Below are 25,723 nucleotides of genomic sequence, written 5' to 3'. Positions count from 1 at the left end.
GTCTGAACTCAAAGTTGCTTGTTAGGGTGAGATGGATTAGTGATCAGTCATATCTACATGACTGAAATGATTAAAAGGTGGAACAGTGATGAAGCAGACTGCTGAGACACTCTTTCCTGGTCAAACTCACACCAACAGCAAACACTTCATTAGAGGCCTCGCGCATCTCTCAGCAAGATTAGAGACAATGAATCATGACAACGAATTCATGAGGAGGATCACAGAGACGCACACACCACAAACACTCTCCCCTCCTCTCTCATCGCTGACCTCTCCGTAACTTAATTGTCTCGTCTTCTTCTGTTTTCACATTAATTCTTCCTCTTCTTCCCTCTCATTTATCATCCTGCACCCCCTCCTCCTGTTTAACATAATCTGTCACGACAGTGAGCGAATGAAGACAAAGAAGAGAGCAATTAGATTACATGTTAGCTCCTGTCCCGCCTAACACTTTCTGTCTTTGTCCTTTCATCTTCTTCGGACAGCTTCATTTAAACGAACGGAGTCGGGGGTCAAGTCTAATCTAATGCACCAGGTCTCTAGCCTTCAGTGTGTTTGCGTAGATGCAGAATGTGAACAGGCCACAGTGTCACCTCACTGCTCATTAACACAAAGTGGGATAAATGGTTGGTAATTACAGCTGTGGCTACATGCCTGAAAACACTGGTCACAGAAAAAGCCACAAAAAGTTGATGAGATGCTCATTATTGTTTCGAAAAATCTTCCTTAAGAAACAAAAGTCAAAAGCTACAAAGTGCATCATTTCAGAAGTAGAAAAGCTCTTCAAGAAAAGTCTGTTTCAAGAGCAATCTTTTAACAGATGATGTTTGAAATAAGACTGAAATACTGAAGCATTTACAAAGCTTTGTTGGTAAGCTAAAACATGCAACGTGACAAACAGATCCGAAAAGCCTGAAGCGTACAGCAGCCAGTTGGCTTAACAGGAAGTTAGCACTGGACGTCATCAGGAAAACAGACCTACGAACACAAATATTTTGAAGAAGTAACTGCTTCCCTTCAATAGAATATGTCATTTCTTTGGTCATCTCATTACAACGTTTCAGTTGGTTTATCCACATCTAAAGGTGGCTAAAAAAGGCCCGGTAAGCTCACTTTTTTCTAACTTCTTCTAACTACTTCAGACCCAAATGAAGTTGACCTAAGTGACATTTCTTAATAGCTTTTAACTAAAAAAAAAGAGACTAAAACCTCTTGTTTCATAGAGAGAAAACCTTTTTAAAGCAGTATCGGATTTATTGGTCGACAGAGGCAGAAAGGCAGGACAGTGACTTTGTTTTAGCTCTCTGCATTGATGCCAAGAGTCCAACCCATGCTGAGGAGAAAGAGACAGCAGCCCGCCCTCTGACCCTCATCCAGGCTGGAGAGGAGAGCAGCAGGAGCCAGGACGGTAGCTGCGGTGACATATGGAAGCCCCACCTGTCTGCCTACCTCTGCTTAGCACTGCCCCTCAAATCTGTCACCCTCACACTGATTTGGCTGAAGTAAAGAGGATGCGGTCTTTCACATTCAGACATTTGTGTCTATTATTGAGCTTTGGGAAGATGATTTCAGTCAAATGAGGATGATTATATCAGAGGAGGAAGGTTATAATCACAGAACGATGGCAATTATCTCTGCATGGCTGTGTGTGAGCGGATGTGTAGCACAATAGGTAAGGTGGAGGTGTGTGTGTATGTGTGTGCGAGCCTCAATTTGGGCATGTGTGTGTGTGTGTTTGTGTGTGTGTCAGAGCCATCAAGGATGTAAACATGCCAGAGCCAGACAGAGAATGACAGCAGGAAGAGTCTGCCTCCACCACCACCTCCAGCCTCCTGCTCACACACATCCTGCCTATTAGCTCAGTCTGGCTACCCTGCCTGCGAAGCACACACAGGGGGTGCAGACAGCTTCACAGAGAAGCACATACACCACAGCCGCCTCGCCAAAACTCATAAACACACTCTGTTCTGGGGCATCTCTGAAAAAGCTTGTCAGCCGCCGAGGTTTGCAGGTATTTCACACTGACTCCCAGTCGAGCTCTTAGACAGGCCCTTCATCATCAGCTGACAGGTCCGTGTCAGTTAAAGTGAACAGATCAATGAAAGGGACCAGACACACTTGGTTGGTCTGTGCAATATGTGAGCACACTTGTACTTATTCTTCTGTATTCCCATGGAAGCATCCAGAGAGCTCTTGCTGCTTTTTGTAATAATCAATCAAATAAAAATGTGAATGAGGTTTCTCTCTGTTACGAACGCAGAGGATTACTTGAATCCTCAGCTCTCTTCAGCTTTACAGACCTTCATCTCTTTGCTGTTTTGGCTGAATTCTGCTGCTCTCATAGTGTTCTTCTCGGCCACAGCAGGCTGCTGTTCTAAGGGAAAGCGCTTTAAAAAACACTCAACTTACTCCGCAGTAAACAACAGATAAAAACCGTTAGAGAGCGGCTGGTGAACATTACGCAGCTGAAGAGTAAATACTTTCCTCTGGAGTTGATGAACAACAAATACAGGGTGAAAGAGCGTTAATATTGGACTTATAGCAGACACGCAACTCAGACCAACGCTAGATGCCTGATGGAAATGATTACCGTAATAAGGCTCCTCGATGTTAGATTTACAGTTTTCATTGTTCTTTCTTCTACATCTACATCTGGTCCGGGAATGAGACTGAATGGGCCAAAACAGACACATGTGAGAGTTACTGTGTTAACTCTAATGATTTTGAGCGTGCAGATATGACTGTCGTTCCCACTCTGGGATGGGCTGCATGCTCCTGACTCCACCTGCCTTGAACCTGGGAGCAACCTGGTTGCTCTGGTCTTCACTCTTGTTCCTCCAGTTCTTACTTCTAGCCTTCTGTTGAAGAATTCTTCTGTCCTCTGTTGCGACTGTGATTTAACCCGAGTGGCTTGCCACTCTGACTCCTTTGTGGTCATATTTGACTTGGCATAATCTAATTTCCTTGTATTGCTCATTCTTAAAGGTTAGGCCTATACCTTGCAATCATGTTATGTGTCAAAGTCTTGCTAATTGGGCTGACCTTAGGCCTTTGTTCTGCCTAGTGTGTGTATGTGGAGATAAACTCTACTTCCCGAGGCAAGCCGCAAAGCCTTACTTGTAAAACTCTGTAACTTTTAGTCCTTTTCCACCCTCTGACTGTACCAAGGGCCATAGCATTACATAGAGAAATATAGCAGTTTGTTCTGTAATCTAATTTGAGGTTATAAGTTCATTTTCGTCTTTATAAACTAAATTTTGTTTTGCTTTTGTAAACTTCAACACCCTCTAGCCCTGTTTTTTAGTTAACTTTGACTTTTTTATCGTTAAAAGTTGCAAAACAAATAATTGTTTCAGTTACCAGACTCGTCCTGGTTTCATTTTACTCCTCATTGCCTCACTAAACCGCGTCGTAACAGTGAAGTTGGTGTACCTTAGCTGAGCATTACAGCAATGTAAAAGCATTTTACATTATTGTAAGTTCAATAAAAGCTTCCCAACAAGTATTAATCTGTCACATCTGGGGCAGGACATGTGCAGAGGACCCAAAAAACACACTCTTAAGGCCAGAAAACCGCCAGCTCTATTCATCCCAATGACAGTTCTCCACACCGGCGGCAGTTGACCACCCAACACTTCCCACACAGTTTTCAGGTGCTAAATAGTGGGAATCCACAAATAAGTTTAAGCTCATGTCTTAATGTGGTTGAAAACATTTCTAGGATAAATGTGTTTGTGTATATTAAAGTTAAGTCTAGAATTTTAAAAGTACTTGTGAATCCTGCTGTTGAAGTTCAGGTTAAATCCCACTAAATGGAACAACTATCCCACCTGCTGATGTAATTCTGCATCGTCACTTTGCCAGTAAGGGTTGTAATTAGACTTCTATGAGAAGAAGCTGACCAACTATGTAGGCTGTTCTGCTGCTTTTAAGACACAATGCCACCAACCTTAAAGTTACCAGAGCCCTGTGGCATAAGCATGCAGATGTATCCCAAAAATAAAGTTGAATTTCTTTTTACTGAGACTAAAGAACAGGAAATCCAACCAAGGTCAACGAAAGAACAAAATCTCAAATACACATTAAAAGGCATGGCAGCCAAAGAGAGCTAGAACAAAACCACAGACTGTCATCGAACCATAAAAGAAGGAGAACATGCACAGAGTGAAATGCAGTTTTTTGAAGTTCACTGATATATAAAAACTTCTGTGCAAACCGCCATGCTTTACTTTTAGAGCTGAAGATTTCACGTGAACATATTTAACTTTCCTCACTTCCTCAGAGACTTAAGCTGATGTTCAGATAATTACTTTTGCATGTTTTTGGTTTCACACAGAAGTTTTGGAAAAACTAAGTATTTTGGTGTTGGATAAAATCAACACAGTGATAAAAAATGTATCTTAAAAAATGTGAATCTCACAGCCATGCCGGAGGAAAAGCCAAGGAATCCCAATCAGAAATGTCCTGAATTTCTGTTCAAAATATGCGAATCAACAGGGATTATTTATCAGGAAAAGAGGGAAAAATTGCCCTCTAATGGTGCCACATATGGAATTTGAGGGCCACACAATTAATTATTCTCTGCATAGAAAATACAGCAGCAATAATTCCAGATTGTTGAGATGTTTCTGTTTGAACCAAAGTGCTGAAGAGACAAAAAAATACTATTAATCAGTTCAAGAGACTCAATGACATGCAAAGGAAAACAAAATGCAGAGGACAGTGAGATATACAGCGAGTAAAGTGTTGTGTTGGTGTGTCAGAGCAAAAGATGCTCACCGGATGAACAGATGCCTCAATTACTGCTCGTAACTCACATTAATCGAGAACAGATGGCAGCACAAGTGGCGGCGGGGAGAGAGCGCGAGCCTGAATGAGAGAGGCTCACAGAAACCAGACATGATGGAGATTGATGTCTTTGGAAATCAGGGAATCTGCCTCAAAACCCACAGACGAAAGCTTCAGTCTCATTTTATCTGGAATCAAACTGGATTAAACCTAATTTCTCTCACCGCTTCACTCCTGAATGAACAGATTTAACAATTTAGAGGATAAAGGAAGAGGAGGAGGTTGAGAGAGGACGGACACTGAGAATACAGCTGGTGAAATAATAATTCACTAGTTTTTTCACTGATAGATAAATATTATTATAATATATCATTCTGCTTTTTGAGGGTAATATCTTTAAATAGCATAAACAGGTAAATAAGCCAGGTCATTACACTTTACATGCTGGAAAAGCCAAGAATGAGTCCACCAAAACACTGAAGCTGGGTGACACATTTTTTTCCCCTACAGATAAATCCAGCTGCAACATCAATATCTAGCCAACTATTTGTAAAACTTGATTTTTCTCACATGCATTCCCCTTTGAGTGGAGATTTCCCAAAAAAGCCAACAAAGTCTGCAAATCTCGTTGTTTCTTTGTCTAAACGGAGAGTATAAAGGAAAAGGAATACAAAGAAGCCTTGCCAACTTTACTCACGGTTTGAGTCACGGTTGTTCTGTGATGCATTTCCAATTAAACTTGCTGTGATCTGCTTGTAAATATACATTTTTCATCTATTGTTTTTTCTTCACTTGTTTTATGTAGCTGGCTTTTTAACAGTGATTCACAGCCTGAGGTCAGGAGGGGTGCGAGATCATTTCAGGGAGTTTCCATTGACGGCTGTGGAGAGAACGGAAAATAAAACGTAGAACGGAAAATAAAATGAACATGTCAGGAAAATGCTCTGTACATTAAACCTATACGATATAATTTGCCTTAGTGTAGATCTTGTTGAGTGTGAGACAAACAGACCTAAAAAGGCTTGATGCTGACACAAGGCAGCAATAGCCAGTTTTGTTAGCGATCAAAAGACTGAAATGAAGCTATGGCTTCTCGGAAAATGTTTTCCTACCCCTGACACTGGAAAACATCGTGTCAAGGTTGGCCATCTCTGACAGTGGCAGCTAATGAAGCCCCCTGCACTGAATAGGAATGGAGAGTTGGGGGTGGTGAACAGCAACCTGATTATCTTATCACTCCAAAAGGTTGAGAACCACTACACTAGATTGATAAATTAAATAAAGCAATCTGATGCCTGCACAGTCTCCTGAGAATTATGTAGCTATTTTACACTTCCGGAAACCATAATTATGTATCACATGTACTTTTCCCTGAATTCGACACCTTTTCATTAACTGGTTTTAGGGGAACCTTAAGGGTCTCCCCTCTGCTTTTTGCTGATGATGTGGTTCTATTGGCTCCTTCAAGCCATGACCTTCCGCTAAGTGTGAAGCTGCTGGGATGAGAGTCAGCTCTACCAAATTCGAGGCCATGGTTCGAGGCCAACCGGTGAAAAGGTGGAGTGCTCCCTCTGAGTCGGGGATGAGTCTCTGCCTCAGGTGGAGGAGTTTCAGTATCTCTGGATCTTGTTCTCAGTGATGCTGAGTTGGAGTTAGAGATGGCGAGATGGATTGGGGCTTCGTCAGCAGTAATGAGGGCGCTCCTCCGGTCCGTTGTGAAGAGGGAGCTGAGCCGGAAGGAGCAGCTTTCAGTTTACTGCTGCATCTCAGAGCTCAGAGTAGAGCCGCTGCTCCTCCGCATCAGTAGTCAGCTGAGGTGGTTTGGTTTGGTCATCTAATTAGGATGCCTCCTGCTCGCCTTTTTCTAGCATGTCATCCTGGGAGGGGGACTCGGGAGCAGATCCAGAACTCGCTGGAGGGATTTTATATACATATATATATATTATATTTGTATGCATATGCATATATATATATATATATATATATATATTTTTTTTTTTTCTCTTGTTGTTGTATTTTGCTCTTAAGTACTTGATTTTTATACTTATTTATTAACCTTCTTAAACCGGGACCTGAGTCCTAACTTCGTACCATAAACATGTAAATGTGAGCTGGTATGACAATAATCCTTGAGTCCTTGAATCCTTATATCCCTCTTGGCCTGGGTACGCCTCGGGATCCCCCCTGGAAGAGCTGGAGAGTGTTGCTTGTGAGAGGGTTGTCTGGGTTTTCCTCCTGAATCTGTTGCTTGCATGGAGGAAGGACTTGAGAGGAATAACCTAGATTGTGTCTCTGGACGGTGGTGGTATAGGCTACATTGCTAAAGGTTCTCATTCAAAGGAAGAAGTAGTTGTCAAAACAGGAAACAAACAAAAACTGCAGGGGACATCCAAAAGAGAACAATTAAATAAACTCGCCTTCAGGAATTACTGTAATCTCTGGGAATATCTGGGATATTATAACATAGTTACATCAAAGTTAAATGTGTTCTGGCTCAGACGGCAAATGCAAATCAAGTCTTTTTTTTAAACAGACAAAAGCATATCGAGCAATTTTCTAAACTTTTTTTGTTCATCAATAGAAGCGTATGAAAGTTTTATTCATATTTTCTACATGTGACTCAAAGGAGCCAATAGAAACCCAACTATAATGACATTTTGTAATGTACTGGTTATTTTAGTGTTGTAGTTAACATCAAACCATGTTTTTCTCCCCTCAGTCTAATCAGGCTTTTATTTTCTAAATCTATTCAAGCAGCACCAAAAGAGTGTAAAACCAAAGAATAATAAAACAACAACAACAGGACTTAAAATAGAATGAAACAGTGTTCAAGGTAAACAGAAGAAGAAAATAACAGGGCGTAAACTCGATTTTCTTGAGCCTTCTGCCAACCTGCCTGCCTTTTAATAAATGCTTGGTTGTTGCTTGATAAAACAATAGACAAAAGTGACCCAAAAGTAAAATAGCCACAAAAGAAATGGCATTAAATTCAATCATGGTTTCATGACAAAGCAACATAATAACAGATTCTTCCCACTGCTGGAGTGCAGATGTAAATAGTTTTTAAAACAAAATTGTCATTTTCTGAAAGATCTTTATATGAGAACACAAATTTCTAAAATATTTGGTCTGTATATATTGAAGAAATGATCTGGATAGCTACCTATAGTGTTGGATACAAAACCAAAGCTGAGCGAGTGTTCGTGGTGATAACGGATGCTGCTTTGCACCCCGTCTGCTGACTTGTTTTTCACCTGCTGATAAATAAGGCAAAAGTATGTCCGAATAGATGTACTACTGATGTCAAAAACAGTCATCCTAACGAAAAAAAAAGGGAGTTTCATCTTTCATTATTGGCATGCTGCAAACATAAATGTCCTTTTTGCATCAAAAGACATCACATAAACGATTACGTGAGAGAAAAAGACATGACGAATGTACAGTTTATCGAATTTTCTTTGTGTGCAGCGCTCAACTGGAAAGCTCAACAGGAGTATAAACAGTAACAGAGCAGGCTTGGGCTTGGAAATTTTGTGTAAATTACAACAGAAATCTGATCAAAACTGAAACAAAAAAAGTGAAATGTATTACTTAAGAAGCTGGGAAAGGAATTCTTGTCTTTGTTGAACAGCTATGGTGAAGAGGAGCTGATGCCATCATGCTATGGCTAAAAAACAACAGCTTCATTTCGCTCCATCAATACCTCACTTCTGCCACAGCGGGTGATGTAACGACCCGCTGTGTGAGTTGTGAGCTGCGCGCTGTACAGCTTGCAGAGTGAGATCATTATTTAAGAGGCTGAGAAGGTCTGAGGGAGTCATTAAAAACAGCAATCTGTATCATGACGAGGATTTAATGTGTTGCAGCAAACTGGGAACTCATGTCACAACGCAGATAAGAAGCAAACGGCTGCAGAAGCCGTTTGAACCAGTGAGACAGTGATACACAGCCACAGAGTCAGAGTCAACATGTGAAAAAAGACACAAACCATGATGGCGGTGCACTAAAGAGCCTGTTTGGTCACACAAACATATACAGACATCTTTATCAGGAGGATTTATTTGTGGTAAAATGCACTTAAAGTCTCAAAAAACGATTAATTGTGCAAAAAAAGGAGTCTAACTAGTTCAAACTTCTTATAATACTTTAAAGTTCCTGAGTTTAAAGGGATAGTTCGCCTCTTTTGACATGAAGCTGTATGACATCCCATACTAGCAATATCGTTGATGAACATTTTCTTATCCCCTGCTGCGTCCTGTGAGCCGAGTTCCAGCCTTGTTTTGGTGTTGATGAAGGTAGTCCGGCTAGTTGGCTGGGGTTGCAAACATAAAGCGTTTTGCTTCTTAAAACAATATGCGTTCAAAAGAGTAATACATTTGCATCACAAAATCGTTCTCCAGGAAAAAGTCAGACCTCACAATCGCTTGGCCCTATTTTCTCTCCCTTCATATCACTGCGTGCTGCCGCCTGCCGACAGCCGCGCCTGTTACGGTGTTTGCTGCTCGGAAGCAGGGGACTGCTCGGTCTGCTCTTTTTGTGAAATATTTATTTATTTTGTTAATCATTTTAGCTTTTTTGACCTCCACCAAATACATTATAATTTATTAGAAATAAGCAATACTAAAAGCTTATGTCTTTTTTCTGGAAGTCCCATAAAGTATATCCCATAACTGCATCCTTTTTAAGGTGCCATTTAGAGTTTTTTCTCTTCTGAAAAAATTGAAATAAATAGTTTAGGTTGACTAAATAGAGATTTGGATTTGGACAGGATTTGGGAAGAAACCCACTGCAACAAATGTGAATAAACTTTAATGGAACAGAAAAAAAAAAAAATCATGACATGAGTGATGTCCAAAAAGTCTAAATACGATGGTTATGAAAAACCCATGAAAAGGTTTCATATTTTGATCTATAGGCTGTGCCTTTTTGCACGTCTGTGTGCTGGGAAATAATTATCTGAGGAAATAAAAGAAAATGACTGTGAGGCTTTACACAGATAGAGAAGAAGGAAAATCCATGGGTACGGTACAGTTAGCTGGTAAAAAAAAACTACCTGCTACAGTCTTTTCATCAAAACCTTTCATGACATTGGTGGAAAAAGACGTGTTAAGATGTGTTAATGACTTAGGAAAAGATGACTGTGCTCACACTAAGCTGTGATGTGGGTCTGACTCTTAAGCTGTTCAAATAATGTTCCACAAAAAAATGCATTAAGTACTTTGGCTCATGCGATCTTATCACCTTGTTTCATGGAGGCTTTATTATTTCCATCACATTAGAATAAGATATCATATTGAAAAATGTCTTTGTTTTCAAGGTTGGTAATTCACAAAAGAACTAAAAAGCAGAAGTGAAGGTTGTTGTCATCTTCCTGTCCTCATATTTATTTACATGAATCCAAATTAGTACAACTGCATAATAAAAAACACTTGAGTGTTGCTTTGAATGTTGCAGCTGCAAGAAATGTTGGAGCAGAATTATCACATTTCCCTTCATAAAGGATGCTCTAGAGCAGTGAGAAGCTGGCATGCATTTCCTCGACTTTCTTCATGTTGTATTTGTAGTTTGTTGTTGTAATCATAGTGAGACATTCAAGATGAGCATGGTTTTTGTGCTGGTTTTTGACCTTTTTTAATTAAAAACCATCCATTGTGCCTGCATCTCGCGCTGGCTAAAGGAGCTAAGCGTGCACTGCGGTCAAGTGTGACGGTGGTTTAAGCGGGCTGCATTGCCAGGTTTAACAGAGCCCCCTTTAGGAAACACCATTAAGTCTTAATTCTTAATAAAAATACTTAATACTGTGCAGTATTCGCTGTATGTTTTTTTGAAAAAATTTATTGTTATTGTTACCATATTGTAATACGCTACTATGCGAGTGCGAGCCGCCAATTAGAGCTTGAGGAGCCGCATGTGGTTCGCGAGCCGCGCAATGAGTATCTCTGCTCTAGAGTTTCCTTTGCGAAAGGTAATCATAAGGGAATCGCTGAAGCTCCTTTTGTTGTCATTTAGAGAATTCAAACATTCTGGCTGCTATTCAGATACTTCCAGGTCATAAACCCTTATAGCAAGAAGATTATTCAACTTAACCCCATGCTCAAATATAAATCTGTCAAGACACATTTGGAATCAGGATTGTACAGAATGAGCGATAATGCCATTAAATAGTGCCTCAGACAGGCAGATCCTTCAGACTTGGTTCAGGGTTTATCACTGGATCTCAGACTTTACTCTACCTTGTACATTGTTTGCTTTTTGGACAAAACTGCTGGTTAATATTTACTGAAGAACATGAAAAGAAGCCTGTTAGAGTACAATGTTTCATCAGGTGAAAAAAGAAATATTTTCAGCCCTGCATGTTTAGATTGAACCCAGCCAGGACTACCAAAGTGAATGCATAGCTTTGACAGTGAAGCACAGAAATGGGAGTGGGATGATAATGATATGGGGTGGCACGAGTGCAGAAAGATGTTGCAGAATAATGGCTGAAAGATGATTCCCAGTCTACAGAAACCACATCTAACAAGTAATCATGTCACTGTGGTGACTTGAGATAAACAATTTCATGTCGGCATAATCATCTCCATCCCTTGTCCCAGATGAAAAGTGCACGTTTCATCATTGTTTGAATGTCCAACGATATAGTTTCAAGCTTTTGGACCCTTATCCTCTGCTGTGGACATCTTTCATATCTGCAATTCTATCCATGCTCCTACTTAAAGCAATACAATGTAACTTCTCAAAAAGCCCACTATGGAGCTCCCCCTACAGGCTTGGAGGTAATGTACGGTTACACTGTTGTAAATACAACACCCTTTCGCTTTCACGTTTCACGTTTGTTGACGAACCGGCGAGGAGTCAGAAGGTGCAAGCTATGTCGACCGAGAAGGTAAGAGTAATCAAATGTACCTGGGAGTGTGAGAGGAGTCTATTTGTTTTTGTGGTAGGTGTGCCAGAAAGCAAGTCGAAGTACTTCCGCTCAGCTCTCGGGCCGCTACCGGGCCGCTACCGGGCCGCTCCAGCAAAGTTACATAGCGCAGTTTTTCCAACTCAGACCCCCGAAGGGCATAGGAGACAGGCCAATCGTAATATTAAAACTCATTCTAGCCGCACAATTTTTTTCAAGCTGTTATTTTAAGGTAGAAATGTTACATAGTATTGCTTTAATCCCAATAAATTTCTATAATACTTTATGTGTATGTAAAATATTAAATCAGTAGTAGGCTTATAATGTAATAGTCACAAAAAAGTTACAGAGAAAGACAAATTGCTGACAGACATTGGACAGAAGAAATATTCTGGTACCATAACAATCCAAACACACTCCCACAATCATATCAGAGTCTCTAAAGAGAAAGAAACTCTGAAGTAAGTCATATATGTCACCTATTTGAACCCAATAAAACCAGTGGGGTGCTCCAAAGGACATAATCCTGAATGTCTCTCCAGAAATCTGTGCAACACTGGTAGCCTCCATGCTGAGAAAGCAGGGACAGAATACCAAAAACACATAAGATCACAGTAAGAAAAATATACGGACTTTTGTTGCAATGTTCCTTCTTTTGTACCTCTGAAACATAATTACATAATGTACATCTTAGTTCCATATAAGACCAAATATCCAACTGTTCAACTGAGAAATAAGGCAATTATTGAGTCCTGATGCCATTTAGAATCAGACATTTAAATAGTATTGTACAGGGATGCAAACACATCTGTTTTATATTATATATTTCAGATAAATGTGGTGGAATTAAAGTAGAACGGTGCATATCTGAGCAGCTATGCAACATCTTCTGTTCACAGACACAGATTGATAAAAAAAAACACATAATGACAAACTGCTTTGTGGTTAATCTGCTTGAATATTTATCAAAGTTCCACCGGTACACTGACTAAATGCAATAATTGATTTGGAGTGGCTATAACCACTGTTTCCACTGGGACCAATAAAGATGTTGCATGGCCAGCTGTGGGCTCTCCAACACAGACCTGCACAGCCAGTTTAACGGCTACAGTGTGTGTTTGACTTGGAAACAAGGAAACCTTCTGAGGGTGGAGGTTGACCCGAGGCTTTAAATGCTACAATAAAAGAGATTTTGCTTGACATAAAACCTCCATTTATCAGGGTCTCAGATGAGTGTATGTCTTATTTATGTGTGTGTGTCAGAATCTGTATATATATTAGTGTGAGTGGATGCACCACACTTAGGGCCATCAGTGGCATCACACAGAGTTTATCTGGAGCCAACGGATCAGCCGCTACCGTCTGTTCTGATGTAAACAGCCGGAGTGCAAAGCTGAGCCCAGCATGCGTTAACCACACAAAACAGAAACTGTATCCATGTTTCAATGGATATAACTGGGCTGGGAAGCAGTTAATTAAAAGTTAATCTCAGGGAAAAGGATTCCCAGGATCCACTTCCAGCAAATTTGCCATTTTCTGTGAAATATCACAACTGAAAAGCAGAGAATAAAAGAGCAACACTTTAAGGTAAACCGATGAAGTCGTGTGAAAAAGATATTACAGTCTTTCAATGCTAAGCTTCTATTTATCTGGTCCTAACCAGGTCTTAAAAGGATTTAAATACAACAGATGCAAAACACGACACGACATATTACACTGTGTCATTATTCATTTCACAAAATCTGAGAGAAAATACAGAAGCAGTGTGTGAAAAACTAAGAGATGCTTCCACAGGAATTAATGGGTAAGTAGCAGTCAGGCGCTGATAATCAAATAAACTGATTAATTGATCATCAGTAAGTGTGAGCACCTTTATATAAGCAGAAGTTTTGTCAGTCTGAGCTACATCTCAGACTCTACAGGCCTCAGTTAGCATGTTAAACGTTAAAGTTCATGACAGCACAATTAGAAAAAGACTGAACAAGTATGGCTTGTTTGGAAGGGTTGCAGGAGAAAGCCTCTTCTCTCTAAAAAGAACATGGCAGCACAGCTTAGGTTTGCAAAGCTGCATCTGAACAAACCACAAGACTTCTGGAACAATGTCCTTTGGACAGAGCAGACCAAAGTGGAGATGTTTGCTCATAATGCACAGCAGCACGTTTGGAGGAAACCAAACACAGCAGCAATAATATGTTGTGTGTTGTTGTTCATCTGAGCTTGTATTCACCACTTTTTAAAACCCGACCAGAGGACTGTTTATTACGTCCTGATTTACAAAAAATATAATTAAAAGAGGATGTACTTTCTGTTTCATATACTTGTGTATACAGTTAGAGGTACACTATGTTGCCAAAAGTATTCACTCACCCATCCAAATAATTAAATTCAGGTGTTCCAATAAGTTTCGTGGCCACAGGTGCATAAAGGACCACCTCTGCATGCAGACTGCTTCTACAAACATTAGTGCAAGAATGGGTCGCTCTCAGGAGCTCAGTGAATTCCAGTGTGGTACCATGATAGGATGCCACCTGTGCAACAAGTCCAGTCGTGAAACTTCAAACAAAGTGGAAGTGATTGGGAACGACAGCAACTCAGCCACAAAGTGGTGTTCCACGTAAAATGACAGCAGATGCTGAGGCGCATAGTGCGCAGAGGTCGCCAACTTTCTGCAGAGTCAATTGCTACAGACCTCCAAACTTCATGTGGCCTTCAGATTAGCTGAAGAACAGTGCGTAGAGAGCTTCATGGAATGGGTTTCCATGGCCGAGCAGCTGCATCCAAGCCATACATCACTAAGTGCAATGCAAAGCGTCGGATGCAGCGTCGGATGCAGTGGTGTAAAGAACTCTAGAGCAGTGGAGACGCGTTCTCTGGAGTGATAATCACGCTTCTCCATCTGACAATGGGATGGACAAGTCTGGGTTTGGCGGTTGCCAGGGGAACGGTACTTGTCTGACTGCATTGTGCCAAGTGTAAAGTTTGGTGGAGGGAGGATTATGGTGTGGGTTGTTGTTCAGGAGCTGGGCTTGGGCCCTTAGTTCCAGTGAAAGTAACTCTGAATGCTTCTGCATACCAAGAGATTTTGGACAATTTCATGCTCCAAACTTGGTGGAAACAGTTTTGGGATGGCCCCTTCCTGTTCCAACATGACTGCACACCAGTGCACAAAGCAAGGTCCATAAAGAGATGGATGAGCCAGTTTGGTGTGGAAGAACCTGACTGGCCTGCACAGAGTCCTGACCTCAACCCGATAGAACACCTTTGGGAAGAATTAGAGCGGAGACTGTGAGCCAGGCCTTCTTGTCCAACATCAGTGTCTGACCTCACAAATGAGCTTCTGGAAGAATGGTCAAAAAGTCCCATAAACACAATCCTAAACCTTGTGGAAAGCTTGCCCAGAAGAGCTGATGATGTTATTGCCTCAAAGGATAGGCCGACATCATATTAAACCCTATGAATTAAGAATGGGATGTCACTTAAGTTCATATGCGTTTAAAGGCAGCTGAGTGAATACTTTTGCCAAAGTAGTGTATGTGACTGTACGAGAATAATGCTAACACTATGATGTTTAACACGTATAGCCAAAAGCATCTTAACAAAGTCAAACATGTAGCAGTAAAAGCATCCAAGTAATACTTCAGAGATAAACAATCATGAGAATACAGAAGAGTTTGAAGTACTTATTTGGGAATACAAACCTGGAGTGTGTTCATAGTCTATTTTAGTCAGGGTCACGGGATCAAAGCACACAGCTAAAGAGGTTGCTGGTGATGTGAGTGTCAGTACAACAGAGAGCATCTTTCACCCTCCCTTTGAAATGTGATGTTTGGAGGTCAATGTAAAGGAGCAGCTGACACATTTTCTGTTTTTATCTCTCAAAAAGAGCTCCACCTCTCTCTTCCCTGCAGCTGTTCAAACACCTGATCCCAGACATTAACTCAATTGGCCTCCAGGAAACACGACTTCCACCTTCAACACACAAACATGTGCACCACAAGTACTGCTTCCCTCAAAGTGTGTTTAAAGCCAGTGAAGATAACCAGAGTGGGATGTTAGAACTCTGCAGCTTGATATAGTGACTCTGAATTAAAGCAAGCTTTCTCTTTGTCACATCCAAGTGCTCCACGTTAACCTCAAGGCAAGCTTTAGTCCCTGGGTGACCAAAAGCAATTCCCTTTTTCTTCTCTCCACTCCACTTTATCTTTAAACCCAGACCCCGAGTCATTCCCTTGACGCTCTCATGTATGTGAAAACACTATCAGCCACCATCTCTAGACCAATCTACCTCCTTCGTACAACACACACACACAAAGCTCACACATGCTCTCACATGGCAGCACTTGAAAGAAAAAATATGCATAAAAGGAAAGTGGGGAGGTGAGGAGGACAAGTGGCCTTCTGATCCTGTTAACTGCAGCACAGCGCAGGGGTTGCTTCTCCTACACTGGGTAATTAAGCTGTCACTCAATAGGCTGCGGCTTCATTTGTGAGTGTGTGCGCATAGTCATGCACAGGCCTGGGTGATAGTTTGATTGCCTCTGTGATCTTTGACATGGCAAGTGTACCTGCAGGGAAACAGAGTGGGGTCAGTATGAAGAGCTGTGTGTATCTCTACATGTCTATTCTGATTGCTTCGTACCAGCAGGGACATTCACTGCATCGCACCAAGCGCTCCTATTTCAAGCCACACTTAAAATTTATGAATGTTATGACATGTCACACAGATTTTTTTTTTTTTTTAGCAATTCTTCATGTCGTGGTATTAAAGGTATAAAATAAAGGCACGCTTCAGCTAGCACATTTGAAACCATTTGTCTCACTGATGTTGTAGCTGACAGCTCACAAAGCATCCATCCAGGCAAACAAAATGCTGATACTGTTTGTGTATGACTCAACATGGCAGTTGTATCGAGATCTTGGGAGGAGTAGCATCTGGTAAATGAGTTTTTATCCCAGCTGGCATTTCAGGTATGTTCTTTTAAGCATGCAGGATGTATCGACACTTGCATCTTTGTCACTGGTAGCTTATACACTGCATACAAACTGTGAGATTCTCATCTACCTAGAATAAAACGACAAACTAGAAGTTTTAGTAATTTCCCCTGTTTTACTCAATGATCTGTAACTAATAAAGATTTATAAACAGATGTCATCCAAACCTTGGTGAGCACCATTTGATCCATTTGGATCTCCCCCAAGGATGCGATTTTATTGACAAACAGGCGGTACTTCATTCTTTATTAATTTAAAGCTGACCTTGTTCTAAATGTGGGATCTTTGTTGCTCATTACAGTTCAGTACAGGTGTGTCTTGATTTGTATGTGCAACACAGGCACTTTTTTTGACCCCCCATACACCTGCAAAATGTCTTGGTTAAATATCAGAAAGTAAAGCAAAGCATCTCATTCGAGTTTTAATAAGATCTGTCAATAAAATATAGATCAGAGATTACAGTGTGACCTTATCCAAATGTCTTTTATCAAGCATCTGTTACCCGTTTAAAAATACACAACGTAGCGCTCCATCAAACTGTTGGGAAATTTTTAAGGTTCAAGTTGCTGTAGATAGCAAAAACTTTGTTCTTCTGGTGACCCGAATTCTGAGTGGCTTTTAGCTTAAGCTTGTCCCTCAGGAAACTGTCTGCTTCTAAAATCTACAAGCACTCTGAGTGTTGTCTACTGCAGGTAAGACACTGGTAACTCCCGCTTCCCTATCCCTATGATCACTGTGACATCAGTGCAGTTACATCAAAAATTGAAAGGAAAGACTGAGAAAACACCAGGCTCCTTGAATTAGTAATCACATTAACAAATAATGGTGTAATTTACAGTTTAAGAGTGGAACTAACACTTTCCACTAGTGGCACTGGTGCCCTTTGTAGTAACAACACATCATTTAGGAACATCACTTAAATCGTCTTCATAGCGACATATTCGTATGATTAATACTGATTAATGCTCTGATCCAGTGATGAACCGAGAGTTAACAAAATACCAAACCGCTGTTCACAAAGTGTTTACATTGAGCAAGTCATGAAGTAAAGTGGGTCTTTATAAAAGCTTTATAAAACACCATGAATGAATCCCCTTTTATGTTGTTATGACAACAGCCTCCAATTAACTCTCCACCATCTCTCAATCACACATACGACACGCATGCACAAAATTTCACCCAATAGCTGCAGCCTGGAGCCCTGCCACATTCATGATAATGTTATTTATAAACTAGAACATTTCTGGAGAAATGTTGATGGGATGCCAATACAGCTACCACCTGGTGGGATACTTGCTTGCATGGGGTGGGAAGGTGGGGGGAGTGCACCAATCTGTCAGGTAGACATAGGGAAATAGACAGACAGGGGCAAACAGGGATTAGATGATCCAGGCCCTGTAGAGGCAGACATGATTGATTTTTTTTTTTCATTGAGACATCAGGGCCACCTGAGTTATGTGCTGCTACAGTAAAGATACTGGCTTTTTAAGGGGGGTAGGTTGGGGGGCATATGTCCCCATTTAAAGAACACAGGGATGGGGGTAAAGTAAGACCCTACAACACTACAACAAATAGCTAACAACAATAATAAGAAGAATTACTGCGGTTTGGAACAGAGGCAGACTGATGCAAACACGAAATGACCCCTCAAACAATCATTCGCTGTTCGAAAACTGAGTCAGTAGCAGAGGCTTGTGGTGAAGACACATGAATAAATAGTTTTTAATATGGTGTTTGAGGTTAAAGAGACCCCTCACCTACTGATTTAAAGAGAAAAGATCAGGATTCAAATATACCGAGAGTCTGTTAGAGTTTGTGTGGGTGCACTCTGTGCTCTGAGGAAAATCTCTATGTTTTGATGCTCAACTTGTATATGGACAGTATAAGCTGTGGGTTTTTGAAATGTTCTGAATAATCTGGAGAGTGAAAAAGTTAGTGTGTAACATCCCTGCGCTCTAACCTGAACCTTCTGTGGCAAAATACAAAAGTTTCATGGAAGTGAAATCACCCGGGGAAGACCCAGGACACGTTGGAGAGACTATGTCTCTCGGCTGGCCTGGGAACGCCTCGGGGTCCCCCCAGAAGAGCTGGAAGAAGTGGCCGGGGACAGGGACGTCTGGGTTTCTCTGCTTAAGCTGCTGCCCCCGCGACCCGATCCCTGGAGAAGCGGAAGATGATGGATGGATGGATGAAATCAAAATATCCTTTTACTCCATAAAGGTTTCATCTTCCATGACCAGTTTAAACTTTAAGTGATGTCTCTATGATAGAATATACCTGATAGTTCATTTGATTGAAATATACAATCTGAGCCGACAGATATCACTACATATTACAAAATCTACACTAAAGCTGCTATAATTTAATTCTGCCAATGGAAACAAGCCAAAAGTTTTCTTTTGATAGATAATGGAGCATGTGATAGTGAAAAGTTAAAGGTCCTTAACCAATCAAGATCATATTGTTTATTCTGTTTGTACAAAGACAATATGGTCCTCAGTGTCAAATCATTAAAAGAAAAGAATCTCAGTTGGAAGAGGAACACAGAGTTTTTAACTCCTACTTAAACACTTCAGATTTACTTTTACACCTCTTATGCCTCACAGCGAGCAGGGTCAACGCCTCCTCCTTCTCTCTTGGAGGTGTTCCGTCTTAATTAAACCCAAATCATTCAGGGAGAGATGAGGAGAGGTGGAGGACATGAGGGGAGGCAGACGGAGCAGCACAGAGACCAGTGATTACTCAGGGGAAGGCATCATGCACGCGGTTCCCACTCAGTGAATCAGGGCAAGGAGAGAACACCGTCCTAATGATTCCCCCTACAAAGCTAATTAGAGCTGCTCTGTCTCAAATCCAGCCTGATCATGCTCACACTTTGTGATCATTCATAGTGAAGAGCATTCAGTCATTAATCTACCATGCCTTTAGTCTTCTAACATCCGTCTTGGAGCAAACTCTCCTTCCTCAGCCTGATACAGACAGATTTGACTTTGCTGTAGTATGTTTCTCTTGGGTAACTCATTCATTGACAGCTCTTTTATTCAGCCTGACTAATCCAATTAAAGGATTTTATGTTTTGAACGCAGCAGATAATGGCGGAAGAAAACCAAACGTACATGACATTAATGCAGAAACATGTGTTTACTATCGACTGGCCTTTTACTAACCCCTTGCAAATCTGTCCAATCACAGCTTAGCAACTGTAACTAGGGACACGAGCCTGTCGGGACTTCTTTTTTCTTTTGCATTTACAGAAAGAGAATAACTTCTGTAGCAAAACACACACTGATGTAGCAGTTTAAACACAGACTGACTAAAAGCTCAAGCATAACCATGGCTTAAAGCCCAGCCCACACTAACATGGGTATTCTGAACCTCTCATTCACACGTTTTTAGTGAGAAAAGCTGAGTTTTTTACCAAAGACTTTTTAAAAACACATCTTCATATGTAAGTAGTGCTTTGGGGGAACATGATGTATCAGCCTACTTCACATGTGCTGGAAACCACAACAAAATGGCACCTATAGGATATTTTCTCTACTTCTGGTTAACTTTTCTTTGAGTCGCATTTGAATTTCAGTTTTGCCATTGCACTTTGGCTGTGTGCTAGGAATGTTTTAGATAAACCAATGAGGTGAAACGGCCAGTGTTATACAAGAAAAACAAGCTACCATTGTATTGGTTCTGAAGTCACTGACATGCTCAGAATGTTCTTCTTTTGTTGCTTATCATACCACCTACTGGTCTAGAATGAGTAACTTAGCCTGGACTGAGATGTTTTGAAATAACTAAGCTCATATAATTGTAGATTTTCTTTAATAAATGGATGGAAAAATATCTATTCCAATCAACTTCAATTAATGTCAAAAAAGTAGTTACAGAGCTGTTGTTGATGTCATGGTTGATTTGTGATCTCATCAGCTCAGATGATATACCTGTGACACTGGGAACATGGACTTTTTATTCATAAAAGCTTCTAATACATAGCAGGATGATTGAAAATAAAAGCTGCCCCAAAAAGAAAAATGCACTCCTTCACATGGAGGCTTAATTTCTTGGCTAAACGTATTGAAGCATCCACAGTGAGTGACTATAATTAATTCCTGCTGGTAAAGTGCAGTGAAATATTGTAATTTTCTACCGTTTCTGCTGGTCAGAATCTGCTGCAGAGAAACATCTCGTGTGTGGAAGAAGTGGTTTAACATCCTGCGCACGGAATCGCATTGTTAAAATGAGTGAGATTATTTTTGTGTATTAAAGCCAGCATCCGTTTTCCTAGAATTTCTCCCCTTGTTATGACTGCAAGCTGCTTCTGTGCCACCCGAGAACGGATCAGCTGAGATCATAAGCTTTATTTGCTGATTTAAGACAGAAACGGTGTGAATTATGAGTGTGAGGCTGAAGTAAATCTGTCAGGACTTGACTCCAGCTTTGTTTTACAGATATTTTCTTTCTCTTGACATTTTTTCCACGGAAATGTTTCCTTCCTCCTGTGCTCTCTCCCCTTCATCTCACCTAAAACTAAAACTAAAACTCCTCTGACCTTTGGATGAAAGAAACTCATTTCAAACTGTCACCAAAAGCACTGAAAACTTCCAAACTGCTCTGATGGTGACAATGTAAAAGAAGATTTCATTCCTCAAGACTCTCATCAGTCTGATCAAATTTGTGATGACCTTCGCTTCCTGCGTCATGAACTGCCCTCCCTCCCCCCTTTTTGTCCCCCTGGCGCTCTCAGGAAGCTGATTTTTTCTCACCAGATTAAAGCCAAAGTATCCTCTGCTTGTACTGTCTGCTCCAGTGGTGCAAAAATCCATGTCCTCACTGACACTGACATTTAGCTCCAACAACTGTAGCGTAAAGGCAAAATTTTACAGAACACAAACATCTGAAGCAGTTTACAGAGAGACTGAGTAACTGATGTTACAATAAAAATGGTGAAAGCACAAACACAATTACCAACATAAAAGTACAAATGTCTTGGTATACAGAGAACAAATACAAACATATCTCTTATTAATGTCAGTTAAAAGGCTTAAGAACAGAGATGGATATCAAGATGGTGGGTTGTGGTTGAATAGTGAGGGTCCATACTCCACAGCTTAGGCAAATCAAAGGAAAAAGAACAATGACCCCTTGATTTGAACTAAGAGTGTGAAAAGGAAAGAAGTGAGAGCCAAACACAGCTGTAGATTTGTTACGGTTTCATTAAACTGACAGTTTTAAACTGTCCCTGTTTAATTTAAAAATTTGTCATGTCAGCTGAAGTTTTGGGCATATCAAAGATTTCTAAATACAAAAATCCCCTTTTTCTGTTTTGCTTGGGAGAATATAATTGGGTGTCTGGAATAAGTGGCAGCACAAATAACTCAGATTTGCAGTAAAGTTCGACGTCACACTCCCAGCACAGAGTAGAAATATCCAACCTTTTTCATTAATTTTTCATTTTTATCTACACCCAACTTCAACTACAGTGTACCTCGGAAGTGGGAAAATTAAAAACACATTGCTTTTCGTTAAGCTAGTCAACCTGAGAAAGAAATGAGCTGATAATGCTCTGCCAGTTAATCAGACTTCTGGTGTTCTTTAGTGCTTTTCCAATCCTCATCCGTCACTGAATGCCGAATCACATCAGAACCTGAAACAGTTCCTAATGTTAGCTAAAAACTTAAACAAAGCACAGAGGAATGGAGCAGCAGCTAAGTCCAGGCTTTATGAAGCCAATATGTTGGGCGGGGTTACAATGTGAGTTTTGAGTGGATTAGTAACCTGCTGGCTGGTCGTTACACTCAGTTGTACCAGTTAAAAAAAATGACTCGGACAAGATTTTACCTGAAAGAGGAATAAGTACCAACTACCTGTGGTCGAACTGCAGATGAAGGAAGTGTAATATTTCAGAATTAAACTCCCTTCTGAAGTAGTTTTATATCAGTTTGGCATGTGCTAGTGTAAGCTCTCAGGCTGTTAACTGAATGCTCTGTCATGTGGTGACAAAGTGCTCAAAGGATTATCAAATCCTACCGATCTCAGGAGAGGTAGACCCTGCGGAAGGAGTTGAGTGAGTTAACCATTTTCCAAACTTTGTCAGGTCAGATATGATTCAGAAAGTCTTTTTCAAAACAGCCAAAAACCGCCTCAGTGTTTCCAATGCTTTTGCAACAGATTTTTCACCTTTTCTTATTCAGTTGGGTTAGATTTTAGGAGCACAAAGTGCCACCAAAACACCAGAAACTGACAGGCTCGGTGAAAACATGAAAACATTCAATAATTCTGCACTTACAAAAAGTGGATATTGCACTGTAAGACCTGATATTTTCACAGAAAGCAATTTCTGTCTTGGCAAATAATTCCAAACATTCCCACATGAGGTTGATTGAAAACGTAATCCGGTCACTGAAAATATATTTGCTTCAAAACGTATTCGCTGTTGCAAATCACTTGACAGGGTTGCTCTGGTAATCCAAAGCATTTTTTGTTTGTTTGCACGTCCTCTTCTTCTAATGAAAGCTGTATTACTCTGCCGCAGATCACTCAGGAATATCAGTGAGGAGGTAAACAATCCGCCGCTGTCACATGCAATAATTGCAAATGGCACTGGTCCAAAAGGGCAATTAATTTTCAGAGATAATACACCTCTCTTTCCCCTCTCTGCCTCCACGTTTCCTATATGTCCCCAGCTCTGGCTTGAATTCTTTCATTAACGCTCTGGGCTCATCAGTAAGCATAGGCCACTTTAGGATCAATTTAGACGAGCTGCTTCCATACGAGCCAGCCAGTGAATTAAGATGTCACGCCCATTGTCTGCCAATTACAATTCAATTTAGCTGAAGAAACGCTCTGGAATGTGATTACAGGCAATAGATGGTGGCATGCATGAGAAATAGAGCAGCAGAAAGTCTTAGCAAGAAATCACTGTATGAAGAGATTTGTGATGTTTTCCACCTTTCACTCAGCATTTTCATATTCTGAAGTGGCTTCCAGTTTGTCTTCCGTTTCCTCATCCTCCAGAGACTTTCCACAGTCAGTCGGTTTAGCTTTTTCAGACAGCGTGACGTTTGCACCTCCCCACTGCTTCAATGAATACAACAGGCAGCTAAACACACACACACAACAGAATGTTCTAATACAGCACAAACACACAGACACAGCACTGCTGCTGCAGGAGTAGCAGAGCAGAGTCTGATAACAGGTATCGGAAACCTGTCAGCATTTCATGTGCGCATGTCACATTTTCAATAGCTTTTTATCTGAATTATTTACAGCAAACATGCGTCTTCTTCTCTGCCTCTGGTGCTCTGCTCACCATTTAAGCACGATTCCAAGCGTATCAAATGAAGACTTGAAGAAAATAAGGGGCAAAATACCAGGACAAAGCCCCATTCAGAAGGGATTTATTTCTCCAGCGGGGCGCGAGGCAGCAAAGACATCAAGCAATGCTTGGTTCAGAACAATTAGTGTCCTATAATGACAGCTGTGTGCAGGCTTTAGGTGTGACTACAGTCAACAGTGGTGGATCCTAAAGAGGTTAGCACACATGCTGCTGTAGCATCAATTATATCAGCACAGAAGAGAATTTCATAATTAACAGAAGAGCAAAGAATATCAGTGGAGGCTATTCTCAGTGGAAGATGCCATCTTTCTTCTCCATGAGGCTTTGACAACAGTCTGATTAACCAACTGGCTCCATCAATAAGCTGGCTCACAACCAACAATGGTAGACAGGGAGTTCATCCAATATTTCTAAAAACTGCCTCCCTTTTGCCATTTGTTTTCCGTGGATTAAATCCCAGATGGTTCAGTGTGATAAACCAGGGGTCCCCAACCACCGGTACCGGTCCGCGAGACATTCCAAACCGGGCCGTGAGATTGGGGAAAAAAAAAAAAAAAAAAAAAGAATTTTTTTAAAAAAGACATGGGAATCGGGAATTCTTTCATTTCACTCGCTAGATTCTATACTTGGAAACTGCATAGATTGCATTATAGGAGGCCGATTGTGCACGTTTATTTTTTTCAATGATGACTGTCTGTCTGTCATCATATCCTAATTTGTAAAATCATCTGCTAAATGTAATGTCTGTTGAACGTAAAGTACAAAAAAAAAAAAAGGGCCGCGGGAACAAATTGCAGAACCAAACCGGTCCTTGGTGCTGAAAAGGTTGGGGACCCCTGTGATAAACCATCCATGTGTATCCATCTGCAGCCTGCAGTGCTTCAGGTTGCAGCCACTCGTAGGTCCTGTTTACACCTGAACCTCATATGTGTCGTGAGCGATTCGATCTCACATGGACGACTCTAAGAACAGTTGTAAATGCAATGAGGATGCAATGAGGACACATTCAGATTCAGTCCCTCAGACCACATTCTTCCAACATTCAGTTGATTTACACAACATTAAAGCTGCCGTCGGCAACTTTTTTTTAGACATATTAGCTTGAACTGTCATGGGATTCTGGAAGTAGAATATTAAATAGGCTGTTTAGGAAAAATCCCGAATTCTGTAGCTCCCTCTGAAGCCTGTAATCGTGCTTGCAAAAATCGAGCGCTCTCGGCTGTTTTTAACCAATCACGTTAGGGGGGAGGAATCGCTACCTGTCAATCACAGCTTGTGCACACGCTGCTGAGCGTGAGTCTGTCCCAGCTTGTGTGCGCGCACACTGGTGTGTCTCACGTGCACAACCTCGTCCACAGAGGGGGAGGGGTTTGGGGGGCGGTTTGGAGCTTGGTAGAGGTTGGGGGAGGGACCTGAAAGTTGTATCAGTTCGAATTTTCCGACTTTAGACTCGTAATTTGAAAACCTGCCGACGGCAGCTTTAAAATCATTGTGAAAAACTTAACTGTTTAAAGTAGGGCTGGGCAACAATTAAATTTTTTTTTCTAATTAATCACATGATTTCCCTGATTAATCGCGATTAATTGCATTTGTACGCAAAATCCAAAAATGTATTCAAAGTAATGTATAGCTTTTAGCATTTAGTTTTATTTTAAATGTGCTGCCATATGAATGACTTGCTGCTATCAGTTGTGTGTTTTGCCTTTAAG

General features: G+C 40.9%; 1 protein-coding gene across 4 annotated transcripts in view; it reads right to left on the bottom strand.

Annotated features, from left to right (window-relative positions):
- The window catches only part of ttc28 (tetratricopeptide repeat domain 28), a 184,179-nt gene that overhangs the window by 89,509 nt on the left and 68,947 nt on the right, over positions 1–25,723 (bottom strand). The gene's annotated exons all lie outside the window — the stretch shown is intronic.

Source organism: Odontesthes bonariensis, chromosome 22, assembly GCF_027942865.1.
Source record: "Odontesthes bonariensis isolate fOdoBon6 chromosome 22, fOdoBon6.hap1, whole genome shotgun sequence".
Classification (NCBI taxonomy): domain Eukaryota; kingdom Metazoa; phylum Chordata; class Actinopteri; order Atheriniformes; family Atherinopsidae; genus Odontesthes; species Odontesthes bonariensis.
The sequence above is the reverse complement of the archived record's forward strand: the minus strand, read 5'-3'. Positions and strand labels throughout refer to the sequence as shown.